The sequence below is a fragment of the Hyperolius riggenbachi genome, chromosome 11, assembly GCF_040937935.1.
Source record: "Hyperolius riggenbachi isolate aHypRig1 chromosome 11, aHypRig1.pri, whole genome shotgun sequence".
NCBI classification, from domain to species: Eukaryota; Metazoa; Chordata; class Amphibia; order Anura; family Hyperoliidae; genus Hyperolius; species Hyperolius riggenbachi.
In genome coordinates, this window is record NC_090656.1 from 222,599,400 (window position 1) to 222,617,162 (window position 17,763).

At 45.0% G+C, this 17,763-nt stretch overlaps 1 protein-coding gene across 1 annotated transcript in view; it reads left to right on the forward strand.

Moving 5' to 3' along the window:
* The window catches only part of PTPN5 (protein tyrosine phosphatase non-receptor type 5), a 162,551-nt gene that overhangs the window by 50,448 nt on the left and 94,340 nt on the right, over positions 1-17,763 (forward strand). The window contains exon 2 of the mRNA XM_068260874.1: positions 1,413-1,503. The gene's annotated coding sequence lies outside the window, so the exon portion shown is untranslated. The remainder of the gene's footprint in view (positions 1-1,412; positions 1,504-17,763) is intronic.

The following is a 17,763-nucleotide window of genomic DNA, read 5'->3' on the forward strand; positions in this document are numbered from 1 at the left end:
TGATCCAGGAAATTATAGACCTGTAAGTTTAACATCAGTTGTATGCAAACTATTTGAGGGGTTACTAAGAGATACTATACATGACTTCATAGTAGAAAATAATCTTATTTCTCAGCATCAACATGGGTTTACTAAAGACAGGTCCTGTTTGACTAACATGCTCAGCTTTTATGAGGTAATGAATGCTAATATGGATATTGGGAATGCTGTAGATGTGATATACTTGGACTTTGCAAAGGCCTTCGACACTGTTCCCCACAGAAGTCTGGTGCAAAAGTTGAGGATGCAAGGACTGGGGAAGAGTCTGTGTGCATGGATAGGGAATTGGCAAAATTGTGCAGAATCATCAACTCTCAGGAAGATAGTGTCATATTGCAACAGGATCTGGATAGGATGGCTATATGGGCACATACATGGCAGATGAAATTCAATGTTGACAAATGTAAAGTCATGCATTTTGGTCGTACCAATGGTCTAGCACCATACAAAATAAATGGGATACAGTTGGGGACATCAGACTTGGAGAAGGACTTAGGAGTACTCATCGACAACAAGTTAAATAATCGTACTCAATGCCAAGCCGCTGCAGCTAAAGCGAACAAAATTTTGGGATGCATTAAAAGGGAAATAAAAACTCGAGATACTAGCATAATATTGCCCCTGTTTAACTCTCTAGTAAGGCCACATCTGGAATATGGAATTCAGTTCTGGGCACCACATTACAAAAAAGATATTGCAGTTTTAGAGCAGGTGCAGAGACGAGCAACAAAATTGATATGTGGGATGGAAGGTCTCGCTTACCAAGAAAGGTTAGATAAACTGGGTTTATTTAGTCTAGAGAAAAGACGCCTTAGAGGAGATCTAATTAACATGTATAAATACATCAGAGGGCAATATAATAGCTTGGCGGATGAGCTTTTTGTCCCTAGGCCTTCTCAAAGGACTAGAGGACATGATCTGCGCATGGAGGAAAAACGTTTTAGCCATTTATTTAGGAAAGGGTTCTTTACAGTAAGAGTGATTAAGATGTGGAATGCATTGCCACAGGAAGTCGTTATGGCAAACGCTATACCTGCATTTAAAGGGGGCTTAGATGCGTTCCTTGCGTTGAAAGACATCCATGGCTACAATTACTAGGTTATACCTAATGATGTTGATCCAGGGATTTTATCTGATTGCCATTCTGGAGTCAGGAAGGAATTTTTCCCTTTTGGGGCTAATTGGACCATGCCTTGTAAGGGTTTTTTCGCCTTCCTCTGGATCAATAGGGATATGTGAGGGAGCAGGCTGATGTTGTACTTTATACTGGTTGAACTCGATGGACGTATGTCTTTTTTCAACTAAAATAACCATGTACTATGTAACTATTAAATGAACCCACAGAGCCTGATCTGTATCACCTATCTTTCTAGGGTTCTGGAACGCCGCTGGAACGCTGACGGGAGCAGGACATCATTTATTGCAGACATGAGGTGGTGATAAACATTCCATATTCTCTTCATGGTGAGTAAAGTCTGAATTTTCTTTACAACTTTGGACAACAGATTAAATACTACACAGAGTCAGGGTTATCACCCATCATATACGTACGGCATATACTCCTGCTCTGCCCCGTGTTCATGGCCTCGGTTTCTATTTCCAAAGTACTTTTATTTTCATAGAGAACTGGCAGTTTCGTGACCACTTTAAACACTTCTTCTTTCCTGTGACTGAGGAAGAGTCTAGCTAGGGTGAATGACAGACAACTACTGTATGGCCCGGAGAGGGCAGGGTACTGTCAAAAATGGCGTCTGTGAAAAATGGCGCTGGGTGATGCCGATAATGGCATCTTGCTACTAAAGTTATTCAACGTTTCAGAAATGTCCTGAAACTTTAAATAACCTTAGTAATAAGATGTCATTAGAGGCATCTCTCATACATTACCTGGTCCCGGCGATCCTGTCTTCTCTCCACTTCCTGTTTGGTTTCAAAGAGTCCTGCAGCCAGCCAATCACCATGTGGGGACTGAAGCCACGTGGTGATTGGCTGGCTGCTGGTCTCATTCAAACTAAGTAAGAAATGTAGAGAAGACTCGACGCGATTAGGGACCAGGTAATGTATACAAACCCCTCTAGCTGTGTCTGCCTCTCTCACACTAAACCCTCCCGCTGCCTAACACTCTGCCCCTCCGACCTCCGCTGCCTAACACTAGCCCCCCTGCATTTTTTAACACTTATAACGCTATTTAGCGTTATCAGTGTAAGTCACTCTGCGTGCGCCATTTTTTAACACTTAACGCTAAATTGGTGGAGTGGGCGTAGTGGGGTGAGCTGGGTACAGTTTCGCTGAACCCAAAGTTTTATACTGATGTGCTTATTCTTAATTAATCTGTACGGCTTATGCTGGCTTCATTTTTCTAATCTGTATTTCTATCTGGTCTTGACTGATTGTCTAGTTAAAGAGAGTCTGAAGCGAGAATAAATCTCGCTTCAGACCTCATAGCTAGCAGGGGCATGCGTGCCCCTGCTAAAACGCCGCCATAGCGCGGCTTAACGGGGGTCCCTGTCCCCCCAAACCCCCTCCGTGCAGCAGGGGAGCGCTTCCTGGTTGGGGCAGGGCTAACCGCCGCAGCCCTGCCCCATGCGCGTCTGTCAGACGCGTATCTCCGCCTCTCCCCCGCCCCTCTCAGTCTTCCTTCACTGAGAGGGGCGGGGGAGAGGCGGCGATGCGCGTCTGATAGACGGCACTGGGAGGCAGGGCTGCAGCCGTTAGCCCTGCCTCCAGGAAGAGAGACAGCCAGCGACCATTTTACGACCAAGTATTGCGGGGGGTGGGTTGGGGGTGAAGGGACCCCCGTTAAGCTGCGGGATAGCGGCGTTTTAGCAGGGGCACACGTGCCCCTGCTATATATATGAGAGCTGAAGCGAGATTTAGTCTCGCTTCAGTGTCTCTTTAATAGTATGGACAAACATGAAATTCCTATCCGCTCCTCTCTGGTTGTAAAATTGGAGGAAGACTGACTTTATTAAAACAGGTATCTGCAGAAATATATTGTATCTTCTTCAAGGGTTACTCCACTTTTGTACAAAAAGCGGGTCTCTTGCCCCAGGTGCAGTTTGTTGAATTCTTAAAAAGGCGGCAAAATTTGGATGGGGAATGGCAGTTTAGGCGCCAAAACCTGACCTTGCCCCAGGCGCAACTTTGGGCAACTTGGTCTAGATCCGTCCCTGGATTGGGATGAAGTTCAATTCTTGGTCACGGTTTCTCTTTAAGTGGCAAGACAATATACTCTGTAATGTGCTGTGGAAGATGTCGGCGCTACATAAATACATAATAATAATGTTAATAATAGTAATAAAATAGTATGAAAATATAATACAATTTGTATGTAGCTTGGATCAATCAAAACTGAGAGGTAGTGCGCTTGATTGGCCCAATTTTAAGCTTCATACAGTCTGCATTAGTGGTGGGAAACGTGGCACAGTGTGGTTTGTTGAACTAACTAATTTACCCCTTGCCCCACACCCTAACAAAACAAGAATGCTTGTGCATTAAAGGGAACCTACAGTGAGAAGGATATGGAGGCTGCCATATTTAATACCTTTTAATCAATACCAGTTGCCTGGCAGTCCTGCTGATCCTCTGCCTTAAAGGATACCCGAACTGACATAGACATGTGTATGTACAGTGCCTAGCACACAATTAACTACTGTATGCTGTGTTCCTTTTTTTTCTTTCTCTGCCTGAAACAGTTCAATATCAGGTATGTAAGGGGCTGACAGGAAGTGACTACAGTGTGACCCTCACTGATAAGAAATTCCCTTTTTACCCCTATCTTGCTCTTTAGAAGCCATTTTCTGCTAGGAAAGTGTTTTATAGTTGGAATTTCTTATCAGTAAGGGTCACACTGTAGTCACTTCCTGTCTGAGTCAGGACTGAGTCAGCCACTTACATACCTGATATTTAACTGTTTCAGGCAGAGAAATAAAAAAAAGGAACACAGTATAGTTATTAGTGTGCTAGGCACTTATACATACACATGTCTATCTCATCATGTCACATGTCAGTTCGGGTTTCCTTTAAATACTTTTAGCCTGAACAAGCATGCAGCAGGTCAGGTGTTTCTGACAATATTGTCAGATCTGACAAGATTAGCTGCATGCTCATTTCTGGTGTGATTCAGACACTAATGTAGCCAAATAGACCAGCAGGACTGCCAGGTAACTGGTATTGTTTAAAAGGAAATAAATATGGCAGCCTCCATATCCCTCTCACTTCAGATATCATTTTAAAGGAAACCTTTTTGGAAAGAATAATGGAGCCTGCCATTACTAGACGCTGCTAGTCCTACTGTCATCCTGAACCCTTTTCTTCAGAGGGAGTTGGGGGAAGTCAGGGGCCATTCACTTCATAAAATTTGCGTGTGTCGTGAAGAATTGCGATTTTCCATTCATTGCACATCTAATGTATTTCAATGGCATCGCATGTGACCCGATTTTTTTCTTATTTTTTTGTGTTGTTTAAATCATGTTGCAGTGATTTTTTTTTCTGTGTGCGATTCGCAGGTAATGTAAGTCAGAAAAATCGCAATTGTTACACCAAAATTGCATCCGATTTTGAGGCTGGGTGCACACATGGCTGTGCGTGAAAGGTTGAGTTTTACGTCATGTGCGGGTTTTTTTGTGTGCGTTTTTACTGCCTTTGCTTTACCGTTTTTTTCCGCATGTGCGTTTTTCAAGCGTTTTGCGTGCATTTTTGTGCATATGCGTTTTTCAAGCATTTTCCAATTGCGTTTTATGCAAATTACTAGGAAGCGGAAATACATAATTTTTTTTTAAAGCATATAAAAATGCATGAAAAACGCATACAGCGTTCCTACTGACTTTCATTATGTGCAGTTTGATGCGTTTTTGAATATTATGCAACAAAACCAGCATTTTAAAAACGCATATTTGAATATATGCGTTTTTTATATACATTTTTATATGCGCTTCTTCATGCAGCCAATAGACTTCCATTAGCGGTAACAGCGCTGCGTTTTCCGCAAAGCTAGTTGTTTCTGCTGGGTGTGTTCCTAGCCTCAACTGTATTAGCTGCATTGGCCACAATTCACCAATGGCAATTTGGTAGAAGCTTGGTAATTTACCGAACAAACATGCTTCAATTCACGAAGCCCTGCTCGGTAAGTGTCATTCACCAGCTGTGTAGCAGGTCAGCAGTGAGGCAGGGAGCTGTGCGCATGAGTCAGGGTCTTCTGTCCTGTGCATCCTCCGCATTCCTTTAGATGTGCTGCAGACACCAGAGGGAGCTCTTCTGTATAACAGTATACATATATTTATATCTAAAGGGATACAAAAAAACCTCCTCTCCCCCTTTCTGTGTGCTGAAGTCCCATCCTTCAGAGTATTGGATCAAATGGGATAAGAAGCAGGGCTGTGTGGAGAGAGTGAGTTATCGGCTGGACAGAGCTGTGGGGTAATACAATAATAGAATAAAATAACATTTGTAGCTTTTCTCCCATAGGACTCAAAGCGCATAGTTGTGTCTCAGATTAATACAGGGTTGCAGGCTGGGTTGTGTTACAGAGGAGATAGTCAGGTGTTCATCAATGCCAGACTGAAGAGGTAGGTTTTCAGTTTAGACTTAAATGCTTCCAGGGATGGTGCTATTCTGATTGCGTGTGGCAGGGAGTTCCAAAGTCTAGGGGCAGCATGACAGAAGGTTCTGTCTCCAAAGGTTTTGAGGTGGACTCTGGGGGTGACCAAGGTGTTACAACTTTTTGATCTAAGATTGTGGGGGGTATGATGCAGTTGCAGCAAGTCCTTCAGGTATCCAGGGCCCAGATTGTGCAAGGATTTGAATGTCAGTAAGCCAATCTTAAACAAAATTCTCCATTTTATCAGTAGCCAGTGGAGTGAGCTCAGGGTTGGTGTTATCTGGCAATGGCAGGATTGGCTCGTTAACAGCCTTGCTGCGGCATTCTGTGCTAATTGCAGGCAGTGTAGGTCTTTCTTATGAAGGCCTGTGTAGAGAACATTGCAGAAGTCCAACCTTAATGTGATGAAGGCATGAACTAGGGTTGGAAGATCCTCTGAAGGAATGAGGTGTTTAATCCTTGCAATATTCCTTAGGTGAAAGAAGGAATGTTTCACAACAGCTGAGATTTAATTCCTGAAGCTTAATTTCCCATCAATCAGTACTCCCAGGCTGCGCACACAGTCTGAGTTGTTCAGGTCTGAGCTCCCTATCCTTAGCGGTGTTGGTTGAGACTGGGGCTGCTTTGCTGTCGAGCCCTGATCTTCGATAACATGAACCTCCGTTTACAGCATTAAAGGGAAGGTTCACGGACACTGTGAAAAAAATAAAAATCCAAATCCACTTACCTGGGGCCTCCTCCAGCCCGTGGCAGGCAGGAGGTGCAGAGGGCTCCGCAGGCTCCCCGTCTTCTTCGGTGGCGCACCCGACCTGGTCGGGCCGGCTGCCAGGTCAGGCTCTTCTGGGCTCCAATGTGCGTCTCACTGGTGCGCGCTGACGTCATCGGACGTCCTCCGGGCTGTACTACGCAGGCTCACAACTACTGCACCTGCACAGTACAGTCGGGATGATGTCAGTGCGACTCTGAGAGCCACTTGTGCAGGTGCAGTCGATATCCTGTGCTGGAGGGGACCCCCGGCCACCGGCGGGGAGGGGAGCTGTGGCGAGGGCACAGGACAGCTGGCAGGGGCTGAAAGAAGCTCCAGGGAAGTACATTTTTTTTTTATTTTCACTTGCTCGGATGTGTCCTTTAACTTCAATGATGGGTACGGAAAAATTGTAATCATAAAAAATTACTAAAAAAGAAAATAAAAAAAAAAAACCCCAAACAACAAAATGCCAGAGGAAGAACTCAAAGGATAAAACCCAAAAAGTTGCAAAACGCAGAATGGAACGTGTGGAAAATCGCAGACGGAACCAGCAGGGATAAGTGTGACCGCTGCCTCAGAGGCTTATTACGTCAGCGGGGGGAATCCAAGACCAGTAATGGCGGCGGCCGCGATTCCCCCCTCGCTTCCGCTAACCCCCGCTCTGTATTTCCCAACACCTCTTTCTCAAGTGACGCCTCTTGCCGCCGTGCGTTCCGAGATCCGCTGCAATTAGCGGCGATGTGAAAATGAGCTGCTAGCCTGTAAAATATAAGGCATCCTAATGATACCGTCTCCTGTAAACTGTTAATTTAATGTCAGGAAATGAGATGTTACTGAATGTTCCTGTTATTCCCAAGCGAGTGTAAAGCAAATACTGAGATAATACCTCCGATATTTATTATTCCTACTATAGCGCCAACATAGAGCAAAACACACAATGGGCTGACCACCCCGCATTCGTAGTGACTTATGGGGGACCATTACTCCTGCAATCACCTAATAATGGGTAAAGATCTCACACAGACGAGACCCGAGTTCGAATCTTGGCTCTTCCTGTTCAATAAGCCAGCATCTATTCAGTAAGGAGACCTTGGACAAGACTCCCTAACACTGCTACTGCCTATAGAGCGTGCCCAAGTGGCTGCAGCTCTGGGGCTTTGAGTCTGCCAGGAGAAAAGTGCAATATAATGTTATGTTTCTTGTCTGTGTCTAAAGATACGCTTACTGATTTATTGTTCACTCGTTCGATTTTCAGACAAAACCGGTTAATTGCTCTGCACGCAACTTTTTGGTCAATCGGCGGGTAGGTTGAGAGTGATCAACAGCCCATAGCATTGCACTTTATCGATCAATGCAATGCTGCGGTTCAATAGATTTTTTATAGATTTCATACTAAAATCCATTAAAAATCTGTTCCTATTGTGTGGTACACATCAGATAGATCATGGTACAATCAGATGGTTTGATTTTCCAGGTTATTCAAGCAAAATGATCGAATAGAGAAGAAATTGAACAGAATCTTTTTTGCGAGCAATAAAAAAATGATCAGTTATTCTGTTTTGTTTTGTTTGTTTTTTATAAAAATCTCATGAAAGGTGTTGGAAAAATCCGGTTGATTGCTTTGAAAACTGAATGGTGTAGGATTGATAAAATAAGCTAATAGATCAAAATCGTATAAAAAAATTAACTAATTGAATCCTGTATGGCATGGCCAGATATGGCGTCCGAAAACATAGAACAGGCTGTCCGTTTTTTTTTCCACGCAAACAATTTAATGCGAACATTCACATGACATGGTAACTAGCCTATTCACAATCATTGATTTTCATACACATGCAAATTTTCATTGCGAAAATTTCCTGGAGAAATTGTGGAAACCTAGCCTTAGGCAGGGCCGGCTCTAGACTTTATACTGCCTGAGGCAAACTTGTGAGGATGCCCCCTGCCCCAATTTGGAATGATTGTACAGCACCGGACAATTTACTCTGCTTCATTTAATGTTCTCACATGACATGCTGCAGCTCAGCACAATAGCACACTGGCTGGCTGTGACAAACAAACTGCTCACCCTCAGCCACTCCATTCCTCCTCAGTCAGGACAGCAGTGCTACCTCCCAGTGGCGTAGCAATAGGGGTGCAGAGGTTGTGACCACATCAGGGTCCTTGGGCAGAGGGGCCCCGAAGGGTCCGCCCTCAACCACAGTATTAGCTCTTTATTGGTCCTGTGCTGATAATATTCACTTCTATAGATGCTTTGAATAGCATTAACAAACTGCTTCCCATCCCCCTCTTGCACTTCTGACACTGTAGTTGCCATTGGCAGGTTTTGGTGCGCCAAATCAATTGTTATGTACGGTATGCTTGGGGGGCCCCCAATGTAAAACGTGCAGCAGGGCCCACAGCTTCTTAGCTACGCCACTGCTACCTCCTACCTTCTGCTGTGCAAGTCAAATGAAACACTGCTGCTCTCCTGCCTCCCCCCTCCTCACTCACTGTCAGACTCCTCACACAGCACAACAAGCTGCTTTTCCCCAATGATGCTCTCCTGCCTCCCCCTCCTCACTGTCAGACTCCTCACACAGCACAACAAGCTGCTTTCCCCCAATGCTGCTCTCCTGCCTCGCCCCTCCTCACTCACTGCCACACTCCTCACACAGCACAACAAGCTGCTTTTCCCCAATGATGACCTCTTCACCTCACTTCTCCTCCTACTCTAAGGCCCCATTCACACTAGAGCGTTTAGCCGGTGAATTTGAAAGTGCTAGTTTAATAAAACCCTATGGGCCTATTCTTACTTGGGCAATTTGCGCTAATCGCTGCAAATCGCCCAATTTTCAGGCGATTTCCCGGCGATCGCGTTTCAGTGCTAAAGAAGCGCTAAACGCGATCGCAGAGAAATCGCTGCACTGTCCAGTGATTTTTTCCACGTGAAATCGCAGAAAAATCACTCCCGAAAAACGCCAGCGAAAATCGCTGCCCCTGTAATCACTGCCGCCTGATGCAAATGTTTCACATTGCTTCATGAGAGAACCGGCCCTGGCCTTGGGGACCACAGCAAGTCTACAAGATAAACTGCCCACCCCACGAGTGTGTTCTGGATTGTTCTGTTGCCGAGACACACGATAATGTTCTGTCTCTACGCTGGAGTACTTTTGTTCTGATTCCGTTAGAGTTCCAGATGAAAACGCTGCTGTTTCCTGTGATCTCTGCTGCATTGTGTAAGAACAGCATCAAGGCCACAGTCGGAAAAATCTTCAACAACAAACGATCGTAAAGCAGGATCAGATAATACCAGCGATGGGCTGTTTACGATTAACGGTTTTAACAGTTTCAGTGCTGTGCTCAGCCATCTTTCACCAGAACCACATGATGGCGCTCTCTGTGGTCCCTCAAGTGAGGTAAAGTTATTGAAAATTTTTGAAAACTTTGAAGTAAGACTTAAAAAGAGGAACTGTAGTGAATAAAAAGGTAATGAATACAAATTTTTTTTTTACAATATTATTTAATAGATTATTTAGTCAGTGTTTGCCCATTGTAAAATCTTTCCTCTCCCTGATTTACATTCCGACATTTACCACTGGTGATGACATCTGTAGTTCTGCCAGGTGATCTGTACGTAATGTTTGTTACTGAGAGTTCTATGCACAGAGGGAGATGCTGCTTGCTTGGCACTTGGAAAAATTTCCCACAATGCAAATAGGTTCACAGACTGTCAGGACCATGGTCATGACATCATACTGTGGGAGGGGTTTCACCACAATATCAGCCATACAGATGTCCCTGGTGGTCTTTTTTCTTGTGGGAAAGGAGGTATGGGGTACTGATTAGAGATGGCCCGAATGGATCGCCGGAGAACGGTTCCCGGCGAACTTCGGCCGGTTCGCGGTCGGCGGTCGCGGTGAACCACAAACTTTTTTCTTGTTTGCATTTTTCCCATAGACTTTAATGTCCGCCGTCTTTAGTGGTTAATAGCAAAGTCCCCTTACATAGTAAAAACACCAAATTTACAGGGTATGTAGAGGAGGGCAGTGACTACGAGAGGAAAACATTTTTTTTTGACCTTTTTTTGAGAGTTTTTGAGAAAATCGATTTTAAAGTTTCGATGTAAATTCTCCTTCTCACTATGGGAAAATCTCCCATAGGCTTTCATTGGGGCCTAGGTTTTGAGGGTACAAAAGCGCAGGTTTCTGCCAAATGGTACGGCTGAGCGGCCCCAAATTTTCAGGCTTTGCACGGAGTTTAGGGAGGCTCGGGGCTGGTGAGTTTCGGGCCCTTACCTCACCGTTCGGCAGAAACCTGCGCTTTTGTACCCTCAAAACCTAGGTCCCAATGAAAGCCTATGGGGGAATTTAGCACTTTTGCACCCCCATAACTCTGGTTTGAAGAGATGTAGGGAACCCAAACGTTGGAGTGCAAGTACAACAATATGCCTTCTACCTGCATGCGACATGTCGTGAGCTTCAGACTTTGCTAACGGACATGGCGAGGATTTACATTCGTCGCTGGCATCATTGCCAAAAAAACAAGCTTTTGTGTTGGGGCCCCTACGCTATGACCTCTTTGGCCTAGGGGCCCCAAACTCACCAGTCCTGAGCCCCCTAAAAGTCCCTACAATGCTAGAAAATTTGCCACTGCTGAGCCATTGTCCTTTGAAAAGATTTGACATTTTTGAAAGTGAAATAGGGAGCCCAATGAAGGCCAATATTCAATATTTAAAAAAAATATATTTTTTAATTATTTTTATGTGCTGAGTGTGGGAAATCTGGAAAAAAATGACGTGGGGTCCCAACTACCGAGCTCTCTGTAACCCCTTGTCCCCCATGCAGGGATAGCCAGAATGCGGAGCCCCGGCCGCGTGGGGCTTCGGACCCTGAGCTATACCAGCCCGCATGGTCCATGGTATGGGGGGGGCTCCGGGGGAGAGGGGCGGCCAAGCCTTCCCCTCTCCCCCTGAGCCCTTGTCCAATCCATGGACAAGGGGCTCTTCCCCACCTCCGGTGCCCCAGGAGAGGGGGGAGGTTCATGGTGGCATCTTGGAGTCCAGATGCCCACCCCCTCCCAGGAGAAATTAGTATAGGGGTACAAAGTACCCCTTACCCATTTCCACAAAGGGTTAAATGAAATAAAAACACAACAACGAAAAAAATCCTTTAATGTTCTTAATTAAACTGAAATACTTACCTGTACCTGTAAAAAAAAATTCCCACGCCAATATCCTCGGTAAATGATCCCACAAATACAGTATTCTCTTATCTTGCGATCTTCAAGTAAGTTGATTGAAGATCTCTACCGCCCCCCACATAGCAGAGAATGCGTCCTTTGTAGGGATGGGACGAATCCACAATTTCTTCGAATCCGAATCCGGATCCGAATCTAAAAAGGTTCTCGAATATCTCGAACCTTTCGAATCCCGAATCTAACGAATCCTGCACATACGAATTGTGCGATCCGTGGTATAGTTGCCCGCAGTATAGGTAGCCAGGCATAGGTAGCGAGGTAAAGGTGCCTTCAGTATAGCTAGCTAGGTATGGGTGCCTTCAATATTGGTAGCTTTCAGTATAGGTAGCAAGGTATATGGGCCTTCAGTATAGGTAGCAGGGTATATGGGCCTTCAGTATAGGTAGCAGGTTATATGGGCCTTCAGTATAGGTAGCAGGGTATATGGGCCTTCAGTATAGGTAACAGGGTATATAGAGGCCTTAAGTATAGGTAGGTATGTAGGTAGGTATAGGGGCCTTTAGGTAGGTAAAGGGACCTTCAGTATAGGTAGCAGGGTATAGGGCCTTAAGTATAGGTAGGTATGTAGGTAGGTATAGGGGCCTTTAGGTAGGTAGGTAGGTAGGTAGGTAGGTACGTATAGGGGGCCTTTAGGTAGGTATAGTGGCCTGAAGGTAGGTAGGTAGGTATAGTGGCCGGTAGGTAGGTATAGTGTCCTGTAGGTAGGTAGGTAGTTAAAGGGACCTTCAGTATAGGTAGCAGGGTATAGGGCCTTAAGTATAGGTAGGTATGTAGGTAGGTAGGTATAGGGGCCTTTAGGTAGGTAGGTATAGGGGCCTTTAGGTAGGTAGGTAGGTAGGTACGTATAGGGGGCCTTTAGGTAGGTATAGTGGCCTGAAGGTAGGTAGGTAGGTATAGTGGCCGGTAGGTAGGTAGGTATAGTGTCCTGTAGGTAGGTAGGTAGTTAAAGGGACCTTCAGTATAGGTAGCAGGGTATAGGGCCTTAAGTATAGGTAGGTATGTAGGTAGGTAGGTATAGGGGCCTTTAGGTAGGTAGGTATAGGGGCCTTTAGGTAGGTAGGCATGTATAGGGGGCCTTTAGGTAGGTAGGTAGGTATAGATGCCTGTAGGTAGGTATAGGGGCCTTTAGGTAGGTAGGTAGGTAGGTACATATAGGGGGCCTTTAGGTAGGTATAGGGGCCTGTAGGTAGGTAGGTATAGTGGCCGGTAGGTAGGTACGTATAGGGGGCCTTTAGGTAGGTATAGGAGCCTGTAGGTAGGTAGGTATAGTGGCCGGTAGGTACGTATAGGGGGCCTTTAGGTAGGTATAGGGGCCTGTAGGTAGGTAGGTATAGTGGCCGGTAGGTAGGTAGGTACATATAGGGGGCCTTTAGGTAGGTATAGGGGCCTGTAGGTAGGTAGGTATAGTGGCCGGTAGGTAGGTATAGGGGGCCTTTAGGTAGGTATAGGGGCCTGTAGGTAGGTAGGTATAGTGGCCGGTAGGTAGGTACGTATAGGGGGCCTTTAGGTAGGTATAGGGGCCTGTAGGTAGGTAGGTATAGTGGCCGGTAGGTAGGTACGTATAGGGGGCCTTTAGGTAGGTATAGGGGCCTGTAAGTAGGTAGGTATAGTGGTAGGTAGGTAGGTGTCGCTCCCCCCGTGCCTCCTCCGCTCACCCCCACGGCCTCCTCCGTCCCCCGTGCCTCCCCCTTGCATAGAAGTGAGCATTGGCTCACCTAACACCTGGCTGGGATTCCCTACCTGCCGCCAGCGCAGAGCCGCAGACCCGCAGACCTCTTGCTTCCTCCTCTGTTCCCTCTAGTGATCGGCATTTGCATACGCGTCATCACTGAAGCGCCGGGCGGTTACTAGAGGGAACAGAGGAGGAAGCAAGAGGTCTGCGGGTCTGCGGCTCTGCGCTGGCGGCAGGTAGGGAATCCCGGCCAGGTGTTAGGTGAGCCAATGCTCACATCTATGCAAGGGGCAAGCGGAGGAGGCGCGGAGGGGTCGGAAGAGGACGAGCGGGGGATCGGCGGTTGCGCGCGGGGATTCGGCGGATTCGTTAAGGGGGAAATGGCGTCGGGATTCGAATCCACGAATCTCGAATATTTCCCAATATTCGAGGGATTCGTGGATTCGCCGGATTCGTCGTCCCATCTCTAGTCCTTTGCGACGTATAGCTGCCGGCTCCCGCTGTCTCTCCCCACCTGCCTTCACCTGTCACCCTCACCTAGGCTGGCACCCAGTGCACCCATGGGTGCTCCGGGTGCCAGCCTAGGTGAGGGTGACAGGTGCAGGCAGGTGGGGAGAGACAGCGGGAGCCGGCAGCTATACGTCCTGCACAGGACGCATTCTAAGCTATACTAACGGTTCATGAATCATCCGGTTCTTTTTAATGAATCGGCTCTTTTTTAATGAATCGGCTCTTTTTTCTTTGAAACTTTAAAATCGATTTTCTCAAAAAGTATAAAGTCTTTCTGAAAAAAATGTTTACCTCTTGTTCCCACTGTTCTTCTTATATGTTACCCAAACTGAAATGTGACATAATGAGATAGACATGTGTATGTACAGTGCCTAGCACACTAATAACTATACTGTGTTCCTTTTTTTCTTTCTCTGCCTGAAAGAGTTAAATATAAGGTATGCAAGTGGCTGACTCAGTCCTGACTCAGACAGGAAGTGACTACAGTGTGACCCTCACTGATAAGAAATTCCAACTATAAAACACTTTCCTAGCAGAAAATGGCTTCCGAGAGCAAAAAAAAGGTAAAAAAGGGGCAGTTCTTATCAGTGAGGGTCACACTGTAGTCACTTCCTGTCTGAGTCAGGACTGAGTCAGCCACTTAGATACCTGATATTTAACTCTTTCAGGCAGAGAAAGAAAAAAAAGGAACACAGCATAGTTATTTTTGTGCTAGGCACTGCGCATACACATGTCTATCTCATTATGTGACATTTCAGTTCGGGTATCCTTTAATATTCCCAGCAATTTTGGTGTTTCTAGCTTTTAAAGGGACTTTGCTATTAACCGCTAAAGTTGGCGGGCGTTTAATTTTTCCACGGTCAGAAGGAGAATTTTAAAATCTGTTTTCTCAAAAACTATCAGGTCTTTTTGAATTTATTTTTTTTTCCCCACTTGTAGTCGCTGAAAACACTCAGGTGTTAGACCCTTGAAACATCTTTTCCATCACTTTTCTGGCCAGCATAAATGTTTCTAGTTTTCAAAGTTTGCCTCCCCATTGATGTCTATTGCGGTTCGCAAAAGTTTGTGCGAACCGAACTTTTGCGGAAGTTCGCGGTTCGCGAACAGAAAATCGGAGGTTTGGGCCATCTCTAGTACTGATTAGGAAGAAGTTCAATCCTGGGTTAAAGTTCTTCTTTAAAGTAAATCTGGGAGAACTTTGGGTGGAAAATTTAGATCCTTACCTTGGGAGAGGGAAGCTTCCATCCCTCTCCGTCCCTCTGTTTCAGCTCTGGGACCCCCGAACAGTTCCACGGAGCTTGCCCGCACCGCACAGGTGCAGACGGCTTGCGCAGTGCTGTAGCAAGGAGCCACCATTCGAGCTTGACGGAAAAAACGAAGCCTGTTCAGCTCTGAGCTAGTGTGCACAGTGCGTGCAAGCTCCATTAACAAGCCCTTATAGACGAGCTTGCGGTGATCTCGGCGCTGGAATGGCTAATAGGAGGATGACGGGGGAAGCCTCTGATGGATCCAGAGGTAAGTACCCAAATTAGGAATTTTTTTTTCCCTTCAGGTGTCCTGGTTCGAGTACACTATATCTACGCTCCTTGAGACTTCATCTTAGCCTTAGAGGCATAGATATACATACTCCGACGCCATCGCCCTTTGCGAGCATGCTCCAGCTTCTATGTCGTCATCCATTACTGCACTGATCGGTAGATGGGAACGGGTGTGCCCAAAGCTAATCAAAGTGGCTGTAGTCAATGATCACCGGCATCAGTGAGATGCTGGTGGTCATTAACCAAGTAGAAGTAAACACACACATGCCTTACTTCCTGTGCACTGTTCACCAGTACACAGGAATAAAGTAGGGGGCCTTCTAGTGGCCAAATAGTAAAATTACACTTACATTGGATTAAATAAAAATAATTAAATCCTTCATTAATTAACCCCTTTCCTCCCACCCTCTCCCATAGTTACCAAAATAATACACTTGTTTAAAAAAATAAAATAAAAAAATAAAAAGTGACATAAATAAAAAATCATAAATACATAGGGACTCAACTTTTTTAATATGTATTTTATGAGGGTATATTACTGTTATTTTTGCAAATATGGGCTTGTAATTAGTGATACAGTCTAAGCGAACAACAAAATTGAAAAAATTCACCTTTATTTCCAAATAAAATATTGTTGTTATACATTGTACTAGGGGCATCATTTAAACGTTGTGACAAATGTGCAAATAAAATGTGTGGGTTTCATCCACAGTAGCACGTTTTATTTTAAAACTATAATGTCTGAAAACTGAGAAATAATGAATATTTTCCATTTTTTTCTTATCATTCCTGGTAAAATGAATGTAGAATAATTCTTAGCAAAAAGTACTACCTAAATAAAGTCAAACTGGCGGCAAACCCCCCCACCCCCCCATGATATAGATCATTTCGGTGTGATAAGTAGCAATAAAGTTATTGGCAAATGAATGGGAGGAGTGCTGTAAGGTGATAATTGCTCTGGTCCATAAGTGGTTAAGTGGTTAAAGAGGCACTGTAGTGACATATAGTAGAGCATAGAACATGATTCAGGATACCCACTTTCATGTTAATTATACTGGTTTCAGCGTCAAATTACTCATCAATAACGCTTAGAAAAGTGCTTACACAAAATCGCTCAATGCTCAGAAAACGCCGGGAATCACTTGAAGAAATTTGCACACAAAAATGCTAAGCGCTTGCGATCGCGTTTGTGATTTATAATGTGAACAAGGCTGTAAGGCTGGGAGTACACCAGACAGTGCGGAAAACCATGTGTTTTCTGCATTGTGCATTTTTTATTTTTTTGTGCATTTTTGTTTAGCGGTTTTTCAACATTTTCCCTTTAAAAATCGCGTAACATACAGTATCATATTAAAAAAATGCATTCAAAAACCTATGTAAAAATGCAGTCCTCTGCAACTCCATTGATATACATTATGTGCGTTTTACAAAACCTTTTTGAAAAACGCACATCTATGCATTTTTACATGGGGGGGTCATAGACTTTAATTAGCAGCAAAAACACTAGCAATTTTGCCTAGTGTGTTCCTAGCTTCAGTAACTGAACAATCCGCAGAGATCATCTGACAGGACTAGAGATGTCGTCACCATGTGATAACTTTCAGAATGTAAATCAGGGAGAGGAAAGATTTTACAATGGGCAAACACTGACTAAATAAACTATAAATTAATATTGTAAAAAAAATAAGCAATTTTAATCGTTGTGCTATTTTCACTACAGTTCTGCTTGGATACTTCCATAGATGGCGATTCACGATGACTGAACATTGCATGGCTTGCCCTGAGCTGAGCGGCTGGGTCGGGAGGATAATACTGTATTATATCAGCGGCTGTCAGCTCACCCCATCTTCTTCTTTCACTCTTTTATCGTGGTCCTTATTTCTCTTAGATGGAAAAGTACACAGAGCGGACTGTGTCAACACAACTCACAATGCGAGTGACGCGAGAGGGCTGGCGGGTTGTGTGGGGATAGCAGCTGGGACATATAGCTCTCCTATATGTAGAAAAACTACAGTCTGAGCCTAAGCAAAAAATTAGATTTAAAAAGTAGATCCTATATAATAATATTCAAGTGTCTCTGCGTCCCTGCACTTTCTGTGTGTGTGTGTGTGTGTGTGTGTGTGTGTGTGTGTGTGTGTGTGTGCGTGCGTGCGTGCGTGTTTTGCACTACTGCGCATTCCGCAAGTGCAGGGAGGGACAAAGACACTGAGGAGAGCTGAGGGAGGACGGGGCCAGAAAGGGCAGGCGTGTATGCGTGACGTGTGCGCGGTGTGTGTCGGGTATCCTTTAGGGCTCATTCACACTTGAGCGGGAATCGCGCGATTCCCGCTCAGTGCAAAACGCTAGTGGTTTTTAAACTAGCCCATGTGAGCCTATGGCAGTGTTCTCACTGCCGCGTTTGCGGTTAGTGTTAACCGCAAAC